Consider the following 18,677-nt stretch of genomic DNA (forward strand, 5'->3'; position numbering starts at 1 on the left):
CCAGACTTGAACCTAGCATCTGCCCCAGACAATTCTAGCTGTAACTCAATGGAAAAATAATAAAATAATAACTTTTTCCCTTACAAATAGAACTCAGGTTGAAAAGATTTTCGGCTGAATCTGTCTCTGGCATAGAACAGGTTTTTAAGGTTTGGCAGTACACACATATTGCAAAAATTTTTTTTCTGCTGATTATATAACACATGCTTTTAAAAGTGATTAGCACGGTAACCTGTTCCTTACAGGTGGCTTAAATATCATGTGATGGTGTAACTGTGTGAAACAGAGTGATTATCATTTTTTATAACTGAAAATACTATAGATTGCTGCATAAACATGACATGACATTTCTGAAACAAAAAGGATTCCTATTTGCATGTTTCATTTATGAAAAACTTCAAATATAAGTGACTACAGAAGAAAACAAGTTAAATTTGGCACTAGAATAATTTGCATGCGATATAATTAATGCTTCTAGAGATTGTTCTGAACATTCTTGATTATCATGTTTTTCCTTTGATAGTTGCTTTTATTCAGCTTATCAAATACTATATCCTTTTTTCTAATAATCATTACAAAAGTTGAAAATGACTGAACCTTAGCATAAGGAAAAGCCAACAGTACAGTTTCTAGTTGAAACACAAGATTGAAATCATTGGGCAACCCTGATATACCAACAGTAAAGATAAGCGGAATGGAATGCACTATATTCTCAAGATTATCTATCATAAATTTGTGGTCTGTTGGTAAACATTGTTGTCCTTTTAAGAAAGGATTAAAGTGCTCAGCTTCTGGGAAAGAAAAATACATGTTTATTTGTTTTATCTTTGTGCATATTATAAAAACTACTGTTCAGAAAATTCATTGAACTGTCAAAACCTTGACTGATGGAGGATCCTGTGCCCCTGAGTAAACTGTAAGTCAGACAAGCATGTTTCACTGTCTTTGAAACTGTGAAGGTTGAAGCCCCCTATTAAAAATGCTTGAAACCAAAATTATTATTCATGTTTTTCAGCTTAGTGGAAGGAATTTTATAATTCAGATTCTACAGAAGTACTTGCAGTGTGTTCACCTAATCTAGGACTCCACAAAGGATATTTGAGAAATATTTCTCCCCATATGTAAATTAAAATAAGCCTGGCAACTTTTTTCTGTTGCATTCAAATATAGGGCTTGGATAGAATAAACGTGACTAAACAGTCAGAATGTGAACTGTAGAAGAAAACAAGTTCGAGGAGAACGCTGGCAAATTACTCAGCAATGAATCAGACCTTCCCTCCGCAGGGGCTAAAAATGTTCTCAGCACAGGGCATGCTACAATTCCAGGCAGGGAACTGTGCCCTGGGCTGGGCTGGTCAACCTCCTCTGGAATCACCCAAAGCTGAAATCAAATGGCTTTGGAGGACTGCACTGAGTGGGTTCCATTCTTGCCATGGTGACTGTCATATAAAGGAAGATAAAAAAGCATCCAGGGAAAGAGGGAAGAAGGACAAGAATGAGGAGTACAACTTCTGATGGATGAATGGAAAGAGTGTTTGTAATACAATTTTGACATAGTTCTGAAACTTATTTGCTCATACAGGTTGGCAACTGGATTCTTAACAAAGGAATGAATTAAAGTCTCTTTGTGAAGGTATCATTACATGATACTCTCTTCTTTAGGCAAAGTAGGAAAAAACCTGTCAGAAATCATGAGAATAAGGGCCGGGGATGTAGTTCAGTGACAGAGTGCTGGTCTAGCATCTACAAGGTTTTGACCCCCTAGCTAGCAAATAAATAAGTAAATGAGTAACAATAGGAATCATGAGAATACTGTGAGTGGAAGGAATCAGCAAACCTGGCCATATTTTGTATTGATGAGGATTCTATAAGTGAACACAATGTAATTCTACCAGACTTGGATGAAAAATTAAAAGCATATAAACAGTACTATGTTGAGATCAATATGCCTTTATAAAATAAAGAACCAAACAAAACTTTTTAAGAAATTTTAAATACTTTAAGAAAAATAATGTCAAGAAAACAGATCCTAATAAAACAGGATAATAGCAAGGAAAAATAAGTACAGAATTCAATTTCTAAAACTCAGTAAACACTTGGATTCTTGGAAAATCAATGAACCAAAGGTTAGGACAACTTAAAAACAACTGTGCTCAGCATTGCATTTATAAAACTGATCAATTGAAGGAAAAATAATTCAGGGCAATGTGTGTGTGTGTGTGTGTGTGTGTGTGTGTGTGTGCTCACGCACAGAAGAGATATATGTATTTTAAGGAGAGAAACAAAAATACCAAAGAGAAAGCAAGCCATTACAAGATCACTTTTTTTCAATTCTGTATGTCTAACTGGGTATCTCTACTTTTTGCCCACCTCCTCCAAGGCTGTGTTCTGAGGATATGTACATGTCCCTAACAGGACACAGAGGGAAAAGATTTGAGATCTGTACCTTCATATCTCTATCTCCAATCCATTTAGAGATTCATCTCTCCAACATCATTTTTTTCCATTGAACAGGTACTTAAGATTAAATTTGATAAATATTTACTGAAGCTATACAATGTGCTAAGTGCTCAGGAAACATCATTAAACAAAACAGCCCCTCCTGCTCTGGTGGAACACATTAGCAGTGGGATCCAGGCAATAGTGAATACACATAAATTCATTGATCTAATAGTGTATTTAGAAGATTGTAAATGTTGTGGGGGGAAGAGCAGATTTAGGGGGTCAGGACTGCCTACAGGGATAGCGGAGAGGTCTGTAGCTTTCAAACACTGGGAAGGTCGCTTTTGAGAGAAAAGCTGAGGTCAGAAAGAGCCATCTGGGGAACGAAAAGATTCTGAGCAGAAGCAAGAACAAAAGTGGGAGCATCTCTGATGCACAATAAAAGGTTTAGTCAGCCCAGACCCTGGTGGTCAAAAGATGAGATCAGAGAGGACAAAGAATTGGCTGCTAGTAAGGAGGTGATGCAGTTTTGAGGGAGAGAGTATGTATTAATGTCGTCATCTTGACCATGTGAGAAGAAGTCTCCTGTTGACAGGTAGGAAGGACAAGTATGGAGGCTGCAGGGCCAGCTGCTGAGACAGGCCAGGTGTGTGACAGTGATGTTGTGGCCTATGAGGGAAGGAAGGAGTGATAAGATGTAGCTGATTCCTGGTTATATTTTGGAGACAAAGCTAATAGGATTTTCTGATGATTTTTCACATGAGATGTGTGTGGGGAAAAGGAATCAATAAGGATTTTAGAGTTTGTAGTGGGGAGAATAGCTTTGTCAGTTCTGACATGGAGAAGCAGGTGGGTGAAGAGAGCACCAGGAGTTTGGGGAGGATATGAGAAGACCAACTCCATTTTTTCATGGTTGAAGTATTGTTTAAGCATCCAAGTGGAGATTGTTGGGCATGCAGTGGGATGTTCCAATCGAATACACAGTTAAGAAGAAAGATCTGGGTTAGAGATTTATAATATGAGGTTGTCAGCACAAAGATGGTATGAAGATATACAAGACTAGATAAGAACACCAAGGAAAAGTACAGAGAACAGGGAAAGAGGAATTCAGTTCAGGGACCACTAAAACTAACAGGCTGGACAAAGAAGGTGAATGTGACAGGATGAAAAAGGGGCACCTGGATATTCTTCTGGTAACTGTTCGTTCTTATGAAATCTGCTTGCCTACAGTGTCCTGAGTGCCTAACATTTCCCATTTCCAGGACATCAGTCTTGCCTCCCACCAACATATTTTGTAGATTCGCCCATCTGCCCATCTGCTTCCATTCCTGCCGTTCAAAGCAGAGTCACTTCTTGCCTGGCTGCTTCCTAGCTGGTCATTCCTGTGCACTCTTCTTGTTAATCTGCTACCCAGTGAACCAGAGATGTTTTCTACATTGACAATCTGATTGTCATTTTCCTTACAAAAGTCAACTCTTAGCAAAGTTCAAAAGCCATGCATGATTCCGCTTCTGCCTTTCTTGCCTTAACTCTTGCCATCGCCCTATCAGCCATCCTGTTCTCTTTGAGTTTTTGCAGCAAGCCATGTGCACTCCCATCTATATGTCAGCACATATAGAGCCCTCTTCATGAAACACCCTTGCCCTTGCTGTCACCTGAATAACCTTCACTCTCAAGTCTCACTTTCAGTAACATCTCTGGGAAGCTTCTCTCACTTTCTAGCAAGGGAACAGGAACCCTTTCATGTGCTTAACCATCAAAACTGCTTTCACTTTAGCCTGCATGTTATAGTATGTTGACTTGTTTGTTTGTTTTTGTAACATATTAATTTTTTTAAGTATTAAAAATATTTTCTTTTTTATTTTAAAGGGAATAAACAAAACAAAACAGAACAGAACAAAGCAGATCAGAATAAAACAATGCAAGCAACACAGGTTTCAAACAAGACAACAGGAAATCAACAGTGGCTACCATGATGTCTCCTGTTCTCCCTAAAATAGTAGTCTATTTCTTCACACACAATGAATTCAAACAAAACAAAACAGTACAAAACCAGTCAAAACAAAAGAATGAAAGCATTACTGGCCTTCAAAACCAGACAATAGGGTAATCAACAATGGCTACCATAATGTCTTTTGTTCTCTTCAAAACAGCTGTCTATATCTTCACAATATTGAAATCAAATAATAAAAAACAGACTAGAACCAATCAAAGCAAAGAACACAAGCATTACTGAACTTCAAAACAAGATGACAGAAGACCAGCAATGGCTACCATAATGTCTGGTTTCTTAAAAGTAGTTGTTCATATCATCTTACCTAATAAAATCAGTTCTTGTAAACTCTTTAGAAGTTGTAGGCATGTATAAGCCTATACATGTACATCTACCCTTTCTCTATTAGAGGAAAAACAAAACAAAACAAAAATACAAAAGAGACAAATAAATAACAATATCAAAGAGCCTAAAATAACAATATTGGCTTTCAAAACAAGGTAGTAGGAACATAACTAAGGTTGTTATTTTGCATAGTTATCTTCAGAATAGTTACTCTGATTACCACATACAAACATGCAAAATTGATCTAATCCTATGAATGTATCTTGCCTTCCACTAGACTGTGAGCTCCAGTGTTACTCCCAGGTTAGTGTCAATGCATGTTGGTAAGTATTTGTCAAATTAATGAATAAAAGAATAGATTAATACCTGAAGGAATGATTCTGAGTAAAAATTCTGGTGATACAGACACAGCAGAATAGATCAGAATGATATCAAAGGCAATTTATGTGGTAATAGTTCAATATGGATTTTGATCAAAGAGAGCCTGAGAAGTTAAGGATGGCTAAAAAGTGTTTCTGTTGGGTGACACAAATCAAGGTAAGGAAAGCAGGAAAAGGAGAGTTTTGGAGCAACATTGATTTGTAATTTTGAGGTATTTATTTGCCATTTAAGTGGCAGTCTCTATGAGGTACCTAACAACCTAAGGGAAGAGAAAGTCTTTTGAATTCATTGGTATATTTGAGGTCACTGAGGAAAGTGTGATGACTTATCTGTGTGTTCACAATAAGTTGAAAGCAGGAATTCAGATTGAACCTTAAAAAGATTAGAATCTAAACTGTATATAGGTTGTACATCCTTAATTTGAAAAATCCAAGATCCATAATATTCTAACATTTAAAACCTTCTGAGTGCACAAAGTTTGGAACAATATAGATTTTAGATGCTTGGATTAGGAATACCCAACAGGTAAAGATTATACAAGTATTCCAGAAAAAATCAAACACTTCTGGTCCCAAACATTTAAGATAAAGGATTCACAGTCTGTATTCTAAAATATAAGATGGAAAAAAAAACTGTAATCAAAAACAATGCAGAGTGGTAAGAGGCAAAGTTTGAAAGCTTTTCAAAAGCTAAAGGAGAACTTCCAATGATGAAGGAGTAAAATATACAATGTGGAAAACAGTGCATTCCACAGAGGGGTCAAGTGGTATAAAACACGTCCATCTGGTGATTAGAGTGAAGAAATTTTCTTGAGTGTCTGAAAGGGACTGCTTCAGCTGAATGAATCAAGGCATGGATGGGAGTAAAGAAAGTACAGAAAACAGGTTAGAATTTTATTTCCAAGAATTATTCATTTAAATGATAAAAGAAATAGGAGTGACCACTTAAGTAACTGTGCATTCATGATCCTATCACATGCCTTACCTATGTGTTTGATTTTTTTCTTGAAATAACAACAGCAATAGTTAACTCAGTCTTGAGTTAAAAACTGAATGAAAAACAGTGGAGACTTTCAAGATAGGAGGGGTGAGTAGGAAAGGCAGGAAGGATGAAGCAGAGTGATCAAAGATTCAGAGAAGAATGGGATTAGATTCACAGGTGGAAAAGTCCATTTCCTTAGACAGAAGCAAGGAGGTAATAATGGGTGAATGGAAACCATCTGGGCTTCTGTTATTCTATAAAAGGAGATCTTACTCTGAAAGTAAGGGGAATCAAAGAGGTTTAAGAGTATCAAAGCCAAGTAGATCTGCCAGTAAAAGAAATGAATGCAACAGATTGGTCAAAATGGGAAATTAGCTGGTTGTGGAGGCACACACATGTAATCTCAGCAACTTGGGAGACTAAGACAGAAAGACTGAAAAGTTTGAAACCAGCCTGGGAAACTTATTAAGACCCTGTTTCAAAGTAAAAAGGGCAGGCTTGTACGTCAGTGATAGAATGCTTGGCTAGCATATAGAAGGTCCTACATTTAAAATGAAAATAAAAATTTGCTTAAAGTAATCCTTATTTTACTGCACAATGTCCATTCTCATTGAGTATCAACATGGTAAGCAGTCCAACTTGGGAATTAAATAGTTACATGATTATAACCTCTGCAGCACATTCCTTATAATGTTTATGTAATTCATCAGATCTATCTGCCTTTAGTAAGTGGAAATGCCAGCATTTGATTATTTTTATTTCAAAACTGGTTTTATTGACATCTGTGAGGAATAACTTCAGGGAAAAGAAAACATATTGAAACAGATACCCTGCTCTCTTTTCAATAAAGATATTTAAGAAATGAATTAGATATTACAATAATCATCTAACTCTGAAAATTAAAACTCATTTAGGAATTGTGGAAGAACCCTGATCCTGAATACCACTTTCAGCTATTCATTTCGAATCTTTAATAACATTTGGAAAGTAATTAATCAACCCATGACATAGATTCAAGGGCTTTTACCTTTCATTGTTATTAATGAAACTGTCTGGAGTTTTATCTGCACTTTTCTGGTGATTTAAAGAACACAATTTTTTTGTAATCTTTTTGAAGACCAGAAGAATGTTTAAAATTACTGGGCCTTGATGTACAGATTTCAATGAACAATCCAAGTATGTGTTAGTGAGACTGAAATAAAATTTAGAAGTCTCTTAATTTTGACAAGACAGAAAGGGAATTTTGAAAAAGCTCCAAACACATATTCACTTCTGTTAGGAGGGAATTTTTCTTCTGTCAACAATTTCTGCTTGTTGTCTCTTTGTATAATTCAATAGACTTTAAAATATCATACTATTTGATATTCATTGAGAAAACCAACAACAGCAAAGGTGTATCTTAAATCCAAAGCTTCACCTGAATCCTAAATGATTAGATTTGTTTACTGTCTTTATTGTAACTAGATAATGATTAGACAGGGTACCCTCTGGCTGCAGTGGGAAGAAATCTGCCTAAATGTGAGGCCAGAGTCATATGACAGCTGTTCATGTAAGATCGTGGGGGAGGAAAGAAGACAGAAAGTAAAAAGCAGGCTTTGATATAAGTTCTCTGAATTCTTTAATCAGTGTATGAGTTCATTTTAGACTACGAATATGGAGTTCCCATATGAACTCTACTATGAACTTTGTATAGTCAAAATCTAAAGAAATGGCCTCAAAATAATAGCTTCAAGGAAAGCTTTTCACGCTCACAGCAGATGATATATCAATAGGAAATGATTGTGGATGTGGTTTTTAGGTTCATAGTTTTTGTTCCCAGAAATAATATATATGTTATAAAGGGGAGGTTTGCTAGAAATTTTTAATCATCAAAATGGTGTAAAACATTTATAAACTTGTCTGATTTTGCTTTAACAGAGGCCCATTTTAGAACTGCACAGACTGCACTGGTCAGGTATGCATTACGACACACTACGGAACACCCATAGCAGCTAACTTTATAGGAAAAGGATTTATTTAACTCACAGTTTTTGAGATTCAAGGGCGTGGTCTTTACATCAGCTCAGCTCTGGTGAGAGCTCATGATGCATGGCAATGGCAATGATGAGAGGGTGATCAGAGCCAGTTCTTGCATCTTGAACCAGGAACCAGTCAGTAGTCCTGAGATTCCACAGTCCCTCATGAAGGCAGGTACCAACGACACAGAGACCTCTCCCTACAGCCCACATCTTAAAGGTTCCTTTCCCTCAGTTCCCAACACTACCACTCCAGAAAACAAGTTCCTCATTCGTGACCTTTGTGGGGAGCACAGACCGCGTTTAAACCACAACATAGATTGCAGTTAATCTTCTTCCAGAATCAAACCACATGTGACGGAAGCAGAAGGGGAGTTTACACTTTGTTTACCACGTGCCTTACCACCTGTAACTTCTCTTTATTTTCCACTTGACCTGTTCTTTCTCAGTTAGAAGGCACAGTCTGACTCCTCATGGGATACTCTCGTTATGATTTACAATGCATTCATGCCCTTGATCCTTGACATATACCAGCCACTCTCCTTTTGTCTCACCAACCCAACACCTCATCAAAGTCTCTAAGTCTTCTTATTATCTATGTTCTGCATTTATCTAGTTTTAACGCATTATCAATATCTATAGCATGAGTTAATTTTTTTCTTAAATTGAATTACATTTCCCCCAGTGTGTAAGTACCGAAGGAAGTATCTGTTAATTTATTAAGGTGTGAGTCCTTTTAATTGAACTTAAAAATCATCTAAAGATGCAAGTGCACAAATACACTGATATATGATAATAATTGATGATTTGGCTAGGCGCAGAAATTAAATGATGAGGTATGTATTCCATATACCTCCAAGGTCACCTGAGAAAATCTCTTTTTCAAGACCATAATCCTCCCCAACCCTGCCCAAAAAGAAACTGTTGAATCCTATCACCCCTACATGTCACACTAAGACAACACATTTTTGATTAAGGTTTTCTGAGGACAAAATGTGACGAGTAGTTAGACATCCACAACACGGTGTCAAGAAGGTTCTCAACACCTATGTTTAAGTACCATATTTTCCTGTGTCCCTCAAGGCATTCATGTGCTCTAAATAATAGCATTTCAATTGCGCTTAAAAGTTACATATGTGTACTGAGTTTCTATGAGATGTCCAGCTACCAGAAAATACACATTCATGAACAGGAAATCTAAGTACAGTAAGATGATATTTTTCTCCACACAATAGAGTTCAAAAGATATGTCATCCATGTAATTTGGAGCAAAACTCAAAACCCCTATTATTGTTGAGTACCTCCTTTTCCCTTATTTTACAGCAACTTATGATTATAGCATTATGTTTCCTAAGCCTGTGCGAACTTGCTGCTCTTGCTTATATAGACAAGTGGCATTCCCTTGTTTCTGCATAGATTTCAATCACTAAGCATGTCAAGGTGGGAGGAAGGATGACAGGAATAGTGAAAGTGGAAAAAATCAATTTTCAGAAAACATATGGTAACAACTGAACAGTTAATCAAATTAGCCTAGAAATTCCTTCCTATTTTCAGCACTCTTTGTAAGGCAGTTGCTTCATGGTACAAAATGAATTTCAATAAATGTCATATATTTAGTTAGATGGCTTATTTTAAAAATGTGTTGAAGCAGGTCACCAACTCAGAATAGATTTCATTCCAAGATGTGACAGATGGATATTGATACTAAATAGAAAGACTGACATTAGCAGGAAGGTTCTGGGCAGAAGAAAAAGTCATTCATTTAACACTCCACAAAATATTTACCAAGTACCTACTATGTGCCAAGAAAAAAATGATAAATATTTAGGCTTCATATTTATATTACAATAGACAGAGGACAGGTTTCAAACTCAATCACTTGGCATTAATGTGGATTTCAGCTGAATGCTATGGTAAAATAGATCTTTAAAGATACTTATATTTTTCACATTGTCTCAGAAAATGGATTAGTACTCATTCAAACATCTATGCTATTGTGGCTGCAGAATTTTACACCTAATGGATTTTTGAAGATGCTGTTTACTGACCCTTGGCAAAAATTAACTTCCTATTTTTCTAGAACAAAAAGGGTCTTACATGGTTTCAAAGACTTTTAGACATCAAAGAGTTTAGAGAGACATACAGTTTATGGGTAATAGTTTAGAATTTGGTGAATCAAAAACACATGGATTAAATTTCCCTTAAAAGACTCCCAGGTTTAAATCTTAAGAAAGAAAATGCTCTGGTCCAAGCAAAGCCAAAAATGTATTTTTAAAACTAGTTTAAGTTGTCTTTAGACCCAAAATTTGGCTGAGTTTTTGTCGTCCACATGAGTAGGCCCCAAACAAGGCAAACTACCTCTGCTAAACAAATTTACTTCATCTCTCTCTCAGTCTTATGCAAGCTACCTTACTTCAAAGGACTCCAAATCTGATTCCTCTTCTTGGTATTTTCAGTAAAAGTCCAAAATCTTCCACGGTCTTACCCAAATGCTGAATGTTCAAGTCATCATCTTTTTAAACATACAACTTCAAAACTGGATCTGAGATTCTAGATTCTGTCTCAGGTTTTTAACTACAGGCAAGCACAAAATCATTTCAAAACAGGAAAAGGGCACTGATTTTAATATGTGCACTATTTCTGTTACATTATTATATTTACATCTAAAATAGTAGGAAGAAATACAGTACACGATCTTTCTTTTAACACAATGGCCTTCCTGAAGGCCTGTGCATTTCACAGAGTTTTTAGGATTAAAGGAAACAAGTTAGCACATAAACTGTGAACTTCTATACCTTTGGAACAAAGTGATTGTGACACTGATAGTATTTTTAAAGGGCACTTGAAGCCAGCAAGGCAATGTACATTCTGAATTTCAGTGACATGGGGTAACAACATTGAGGCTGTCAGATGAAAGAGACAAGAGACAGAGAGGGAGGGAGGGAGTGGCAGAGAGAGACAGAGAGAGACAGAGAGACAGAGACAGAGACAGACAAAAAAACAGAGAGACAGAAACAGACAGACAGTGCCTAATATTCCAAAGGAACAGTTTATCCTGAATGGGAAAACTTGGAAATTAAGTTCATTTGTAACATTGAGTTAGATTCAGGTTTCAGAGACCAACTGCTTCAGTTTAAGAATGAAATAATTAAATTATCTTTTAGTTTAGACATATACATAGCTTGACACAAGATGAGTTGATGGGTTTTAAGAGAAGTTAAGCATGTTCCAATAGAAAATGAATTATAAAATATTTTCTTCTTTCTTGAATTGCTTAATTTTCCAGTGTGGGGAGGTTAAGAACTGTAGAAAATAAAATATATTTTGAAGTTTTCCTTTGTTTCCTTACCTGGGAACAATATTGTCCCTGAAGGTGCCACAGGATGCCACTTAGCACTCTAGCTAGGGCCCAGTGTGTGATTGGGATCCCCAGAGGCCAAATGCGGCCTGCTGACTTTCTGCTCTCTAGGCTGCATGGTAAAGATACTGAATCAACATTTTGAAATTAGATGACTAGGTTCTCTCACAAATGTTAAAGATACCACTAATGAGCCCATAATACACACTGGGGCCCAGGGCAACTCTGTGACGCTAAGTGGTGGCCATTTTCTCCTTGGCAGGGCTTTTCTGTCAGCTTGGCAGTCCCTAGTGAAACAGCTGGTTCTACTCATTCAGGCTACCAGTTTGTAAATCATCATCAGGACACAGAGGTGGGTCCTAACAGTGCAGAAGAGGAAGGAAATCCAGTGTAGTGCCTTAACACTGGAAAGGGCAAGGCAGGAGAGACAGAAGGGAAGAAATGGTGCACAGAGGATGGACTACCTGTCATCACCAATCACCTCTTTTGCTTTCTCCAGATTTACTCCATGCAAGGGGTCAGCAACGAAGGCCATGGGGCTTACGCTTCAACCCACTGGCCAGGCTCGACGTGGAAAGTGAGAAGAGTATCGAAGTGGATCAATAAGGCTGATCAAACGGGACCAAGCAAACGCAGGAAATTGTTGCTGAATCTTTTTCCATACCCCATAGACCAAGCAGAGTGGGGTCAGCACTCTATCTTCCTCTTTAGACTGTAGCTTTCTAGACACTCTCCAAAACTAGGGATTCTGTGGACAGCTGTACAAACGGTGCACTGAAGAATTCCAGAGAAAAACACAGTAAGAAGGGCACGTCAGATAGCCACATGACTCGCTCATCCCCTTCATGTTCTAGCGATATGAGTGAGGCCTTCTCTGACTCCACTCCTGAATTTTTCAGTCAGTAGCCTACTTCCTCTCATCTTTGAGTCACTGTTCCATTCACTACTTTATTCTCTCTTGTAGCGCTTATCATTACCTAACACAAAACATGATTTTCTTTCTCTCTTTCTGTCTTTTTCTTTCTCTTTATTGTTTGTTTCCCTCAACAGAATCCAACATCATGAATCCAGAGATTTTGGCCTGGTTCACTCTCTACTAAAACACCAGCCTATTTGGTGCTCAACAAACTATCTTGACTGAATGACTAAAATCCTCAATTGCAGTCCTAGGGCACAGGAGCTTCCATTAGAGCTGTGATCCTCAAATCACATTTCATTATTGCTACCCTGTACTGTAGTAGGATCAAAACAATTTCAAGTTCCACTGCCTATCATACAATTTATATAGCCAGTGTCTTTATAGAACTGTTAGGGGTCCTAAGCCTGAATAATTTGTTACAGAAATTAAAATCAGCGAAGAAACCTGCATAAACTTACTTGCCCGTGTCGACACAATCGCATAAGGAAACGTGCTTGCCTGGGTGGGTGCGATACAAAGTGAGCTGTTTTTCATTTCACAGTGCTCACACCTCCTGTTACAAATGCCACACGTGTGATTTTTTTTCCTCAATTATGCTTTACAGCTTATAAAAACACCTTCTTCATTTTGTCCCTTGAAAAGCAAAGTAGTCAGATTTTAACTGGATGTTTTTATTGAAACAAAAACCCAAGGGAAATACATTAAATTGCTTAACAGATCTCTGAGAATGGGCTTTTTAAAATCAGAGGGCAGATTACAAAATTACTCACAGTTCTTTATCTGATTCAGAAGACATTATCACACACATACACACACATGAAAAGCTTTTTTCTTCCCTTCCTCCCTCCTTTTCTACTCCTGCCTTTTTGGTATCTTTCATTTGCAACTCATCACTAACTTCAGGTCCCAACCTAACTTAGTGGAAGGTGCTTTCAGGAGTTAATCTTGGCTGATGGCTGCGGCATGTGGCAGTGTGGCACTATGGACAGTGAAGAGGGTGGGCTTGAGTCTATGACGGGGATATTAAGGTATTAGTATCAGCCATACCAGGATTGTAGCATTAGCGAAATGATATATACATAATCACCTTGAAATTTTTAAGGTCTTTAGGTTCCAACCTTTTGATTTTTAAAAATTGAATTGTTTAATAGCAAATGGAATGATTTCTAAGGAAGGTCTTTAAAAAATCTATTTATAATGCTCTTTTAATTATTGTGCACTTGGGTTCTACTTATGTCTCTCTGTATAACCAGAACTGTAAATCCTTCAAGAGCAGAGATTTAATATTTTTTTCTTCTTCTTTTTAAAAAAAACATTCTCCTAGTACCAAACACATATTTTGCTCGAAGTACAGTTCTTAGCTATTTTTAGTGAGGCAAATGTGGGCCTGGCAGCAACTCAGTGTCTGTTAAGAACACAGAATCAAAGTGATCCTGAATTGACATTAGTCAGCGTACCAATCCTTTATTACTGAGAGGTGAGTACTATATTTACTTTGCACCGAGTTAAAACCCAAGGAAAAACTACCCCAAGGGCTGGTGCTTCAGACATGAGTTTCAACATTACCCAGTCTGGAAAAGGAAATGAATTTCCTCGCACTTGAACTTCTGCGTGTATTTTCTCCCACTAAGGGAACATAATAGGAGAACTGAGCGTCTCAAGAATATGGTAAGCCAAGGGAAATCTTAGGGACAGGCAAAGGAAGAGCCCTGGTGGGAATCATGAAGCCCAATGGCAGTGAAGAAGAAACCAGGAAACTGGCATGGAGAAGTAAGGAGACACAGGATTGGAAGCAGCAGCCTGACCAACCAAAGGGACAGGGAGGAGGAGGAAGAGGGCACCCAAATGGGAGGAGTCTGAGTGCCTGAGGGGTTGGGCCCCAAGCAGGTCCATCACCATATGCTTTGGGGCAGCCACCAGAGTGTGCCTTCTGAGAAGCCCTCCAAGTTACTCACTTTGTTTCTAGATGAGATCTGAGAAAAAGTTGATTCAAGGCTATGGTACAGATTTACAGAAGGAAAACCAAGCCAATTCTATTTTGAACTATTATTTTTTACCAACAACTACAAAAATTGATGTTTGACACATACTTCTTCATATAGACAACATTAAAACAAATCTTTTAAAAAATTCAAGATTAATGTGGGCCATATACTTCATGGTCTTAAAAGGAATTTATAAATGATGAGTATTTCTATTTAGAAATGTGTTATCTTTCTTTTATTATAGACTTAGAAACAATAAAAAGGTTATTAATTATCAGATTGACTGGCTATTCTTAATTAGTGCATTTTCTCATTCAGAGAAATCCTACCCTCTAATTCTGAGAGCATGTAGTGTACATCTAATGTAAACCTTTATCGCAAATTACCAAGAACAAAGCAATCTTTGAAAAAGCAGTACTTGGCAGATCATCCTCTTTATGCCATAAATTCTGTCTTGTTAAAAGCAAAACATGTTTAAGTCAACAATTGCAGACTTATGCAGTTAAGTTTGAAAACTGAATACAAATTTTATAACACTGGTATGTTTTACAGGCAACCAGATGCATTTTTGGTACTATGAATTTTCTCATGAATGATGTAAACCTTAGCTACTAATTATGTCAGTTCATAAAGAATGAGCACTGAACACTTGACATGATTGGACCGAAGCACCCTGTTTGTGTTCCACTATAAAAGTTTACATATTCCAAACAAAGCCTGATAAGTTTCTAACTGGAAAGAAAAGTCATATACCTGAAAATAATCCAAGTGCCACTTAGTACTGTTCACATAAAAGCACAATTTATGTCCCAGTAGCAAAGAGAAACATGATGTACATCATGTTCAGATCATCTTCATGCAGAAAAAATTCATTAGTCAGCTGTAATAGTTTAGCTGTAAAGGAAAATAATGTTTTTTTCTGAATCCATTTGCATGGCAATGTGCATGTGTCTGTCTGGTGGAAGGAACAGAATAAACCTCCACGCAATACTACAAAATGTGAAGTCTTCTTTAAGATTCAGTCTATATTCCCTTCAGTGTCAGTTTTTACAATCTTCTTATATTCATGATTCATCTTAACTTGGCAATTAAAGCATCCTCATTATTTTGCCTGAAGGTTGACAATATTTCTTTCGGAACATAAAACTGTAATAAGGGAAAATCCACTGTGCAACTATTCATGCCTGAGCCCCTGGAAACCTCTCCAACTGCCAAATTAGCAAATGGTTGTTTTAAAACATAAAAGATAGGAAATGGAAAAACATATTTTGGGGTATATTCTACATCGAGTTTTCACGGGTGCTTTCATGCCTGGATCAGCACAAGGACGGGTCAGACTGTCCAACCTCTGGTTCTAATCTGTTTGACCTCCACAGAGCCCCAGCAAAGACATAAGGTACGACTGAAAACAGATGGATCACAAGCTCTGTGTGTCTGCCAGAAATGAAAACTCAGGCCGTCCCAGAAACACCTGCCGCGCGGAAAGACCCTCAAATAACACAAATAAAGCAGGGCTGGCGACAAGGAAATGACTGGGTTCGAACCCTGCATTACCCCGGACCGGGTGACTGAACCCCGTTGGAAGGGTGGACTCAAATCACAGCCTTGAAACTTGTGGGCTGTAAAGGTCCCAAGAGCGAGCACTCTTGCCCGGCGCCAGTCTCGCCGAGTCAGAGTCCCGCCGCGGCTGTCGGGAACAAACCCTGAAAGCGATCGGCGCGAGCCCCTTTCCGCCCCCTACACTTCCTCCTCTCGGCTGCCTGCCGAAGCCCCTGAACTCTCACTCACCTCTGCGGTCTCGCTCTCGGAAAGAGCACGAACAAAGAAAGCAGAAGCTCCGGGGAGCGGCTGGCGGTGCGAGATCCGAACGGGCTGTCGTTTTCCGCCGTGTGGTGCCGTGTGGTGCCGGGGACCCGCGGCGAAGTCAGCGGCGGGGACCACCCGCGCGCCCCGCGCGTGTCCGCCGCAAGTCAGCTGTCGCCCCGCATCTGGCCCGCGCGCCGCACCCGGCTCTGCATCTGGTCTGGAGGCGCGCGGGACCTGGCGGCGGCGAGGCCGTCGGGGTCACCTGCGGCCGGCGGAGCCGCTCGAGCCGCCCGCCCCCTCGCCCGCCGCGCTCCCTCCGCCCTGCGCTCCGCGCGCGGCCCGTGACTCAGCCCGGCATCGGCGCGCGCGGCCCGGCGCGTCCGGACGGAGGCAGCGCGGGGGCCGAGCCGGTGCCGTCTCAGCACGTGCCTCCCTCCCTGCGCTGTCGGGCCGCGGCAGCGGCTACCCGTCCCGGGCCGGCGAGTGGGGACTGGCACCACCCGCAGGGGGAAAGCGGCCCCGCCCTTCCTGCCACCCGCGCCGCGCCTGGCCCCGCGGGGGTCGCGTTTCCTCCCGCCCGCCCCGCCCCGCCGCGCCCCACCCGCGACAAGGTGAAACTTTCTAGGTGGGGAAGTTTTGTCGCCCTGGCCGGGTGCTCTCTCCTGGCTGGGCTCCGCCAGTCAAGCACAGCCGGAGATAAGCAAGACCGAGTCTCCCCCTCCTGGTGCTTGGGCAGCAAGTGTCACCGGAGCGCGGGACACACACCCCCGCCAGGGCCAGCAGGATGAGCGCTGCCTCGGCCTCTCCCACGCCGCAGCCCGCGAGCGCTCTCCCGGGTGGGAGTGCTGGGGGCGCCGCGGAAACAAGCAATTCATTGTCAGGGATGGTCGTGGGAGTGGATGGACGAACTGTCCCAATGATTTCATTATGCAACCATTATCCCCTACTATAATAACTCTGGATTTCTAGAAGGAAGAACAACAGAGAAGTTTAACCCTGGAGAAGGATCAGTTTCTAACTATTTCCCCAAACCTTCTGGAAACAGGCTGATTAAATAACTGGACAAATAGCTATGGTGAAAAAGCAAAATTGAACAAAAGTTTAATTCTTGAAAGTTGAAGGATTTTTGTTGTTGTTGTTGTTGTTTTAAAGATTGATGCCTTTGTGAATTGAGTTAGGATTTCCTTTAGGGTAATTTTTAAAAAAATATTTCACATGTAAAATTTATGTTGACCTACAAGAATAAAAATAAACACTCAAAGGTAACTAACAGAATCTAAAGAACAACATTGCCTGTTAAAACTTGAAAATTCTTTCCAGGTCTTGTAAAAGCAACGTGTGAGCTCATGTATCTGTTAATTATTGACAGTCATGGGACAAAATTACAGTTACATGGAGGTTCAGGTACTATTTACTTCCGAATAAAGAGTAGGAAAATGCAGTGAGACTAGTTACTATTTTCCAAGAGCTTACTATGTGCCAAACACATTACCGGAGACATCAGAATGATTTTAACCCTTTCACAACTGATTACTTCACCAACCCCCACGTTATGGAGAAGGAAAGTTCCTATTAAAATGTTACAGTCCAGTATGGAACCATTTCACAGATGGAGAAACAGTTTCTGAGAGTTCCTAGGAGGATCACACAGCTGGTAGTAAGAGAGGCAAGGTTACAATCCAGCTCCCAAGTTCAGGGCAGGTGTTCTGACAGCGTGCAGAAAGCCTTAACTGAGTCTGTTGAGTAGACCTGGCCCTACCAAAGAGACCCTGATACCACATGGCAGAACTTAAAAATTATTGTTGATACTAAAATGTGATTTTATTGATTATAGAGTGCTGGACCTATTTATGGACAGATCAGTTGATTTTTGTTATCATTAAGTAACAGCCTTCGATAAAAGTTGAATAAATGAATTCACACACAAAATGATGAGTACTGTTTCTGTTTCCTGGTTTCCATAGCAATACGTTAACTGGATTTCTACATCGAAGTATGCATCCGTCTTAACAGGTTTTCTGAGCCTGAATGCCATGATAAAGATACAGAAGAAAAAAATTACAATTAAAGTTGTAGACTGATCCAGAGAAGCCAGGACAAATAAAGTGGATAATAAGTACAAATAATCTACTAGACATTTTCAGCACTAAAGTTTTCTAGTTGATAGTCATGGACTATCCATTTGATCAAACATTTGATTTTGAAACGATTGAAAATGTCCTTTTGATCTATTAACTGAAAATAAGTTGCAACTGTGGAACTGAGAATAGCTAACTAAAAGAACCAGAATTTGCAAAAGTTAAGTAGTAAATTTTTTACACTACCTGGGTGGATTTGATGAGAAAAAGTACTGAAGATAATTTTCTAGAAATGGACAGAAGCAGACACAGGATAATTGGAGTTCTGTAATTCAGCTTTGGTTTTGCATCAAACTTTAATCATTGCTGTTTAA

At 39.3% G+C, this 18,677-nt stretch overlaps 1 protein-coding gene across 1 annotated transcript in view; it reads right to left on the reverse strand.

Moving 5' to 3' along the window:
• Window positions 1-16,388, reverse strand: part of Met (MET proto-oncogene, receptor tyrosine kinase) — a 106,277-nt gene extending 89,889 nt beyond the window's left edge. The window contains exon 1 of the mRNA XM_003475137.4: window positions 16,208-16,388. The gene's annotated coding sequence lies outside the window, so the exon portion shown is untranslated. The remainder of the gene's footprint in view (window positions 1-16,207) is intronic.
• Window positions 16,389-18,677: the final 2,289 nt, after the last annotated feature.

This window comes from Cavia porcellus, unplaced genomic scaffold, assembly GCF_034190915.1.
Source record: "Cavia porcellus strain 051 isolate PalLab524CR breed Dunkin Hartley unplaced genomic scaffold, mCavPor4.1 scaffold_2, whole genome shotgun sequence".
Taxonomy (NCBI): Eukaryota; Metazoa; Chordata; class Mammalia; order Rodentia; family Caviidae; genus Cavia; species Cavia porcellus.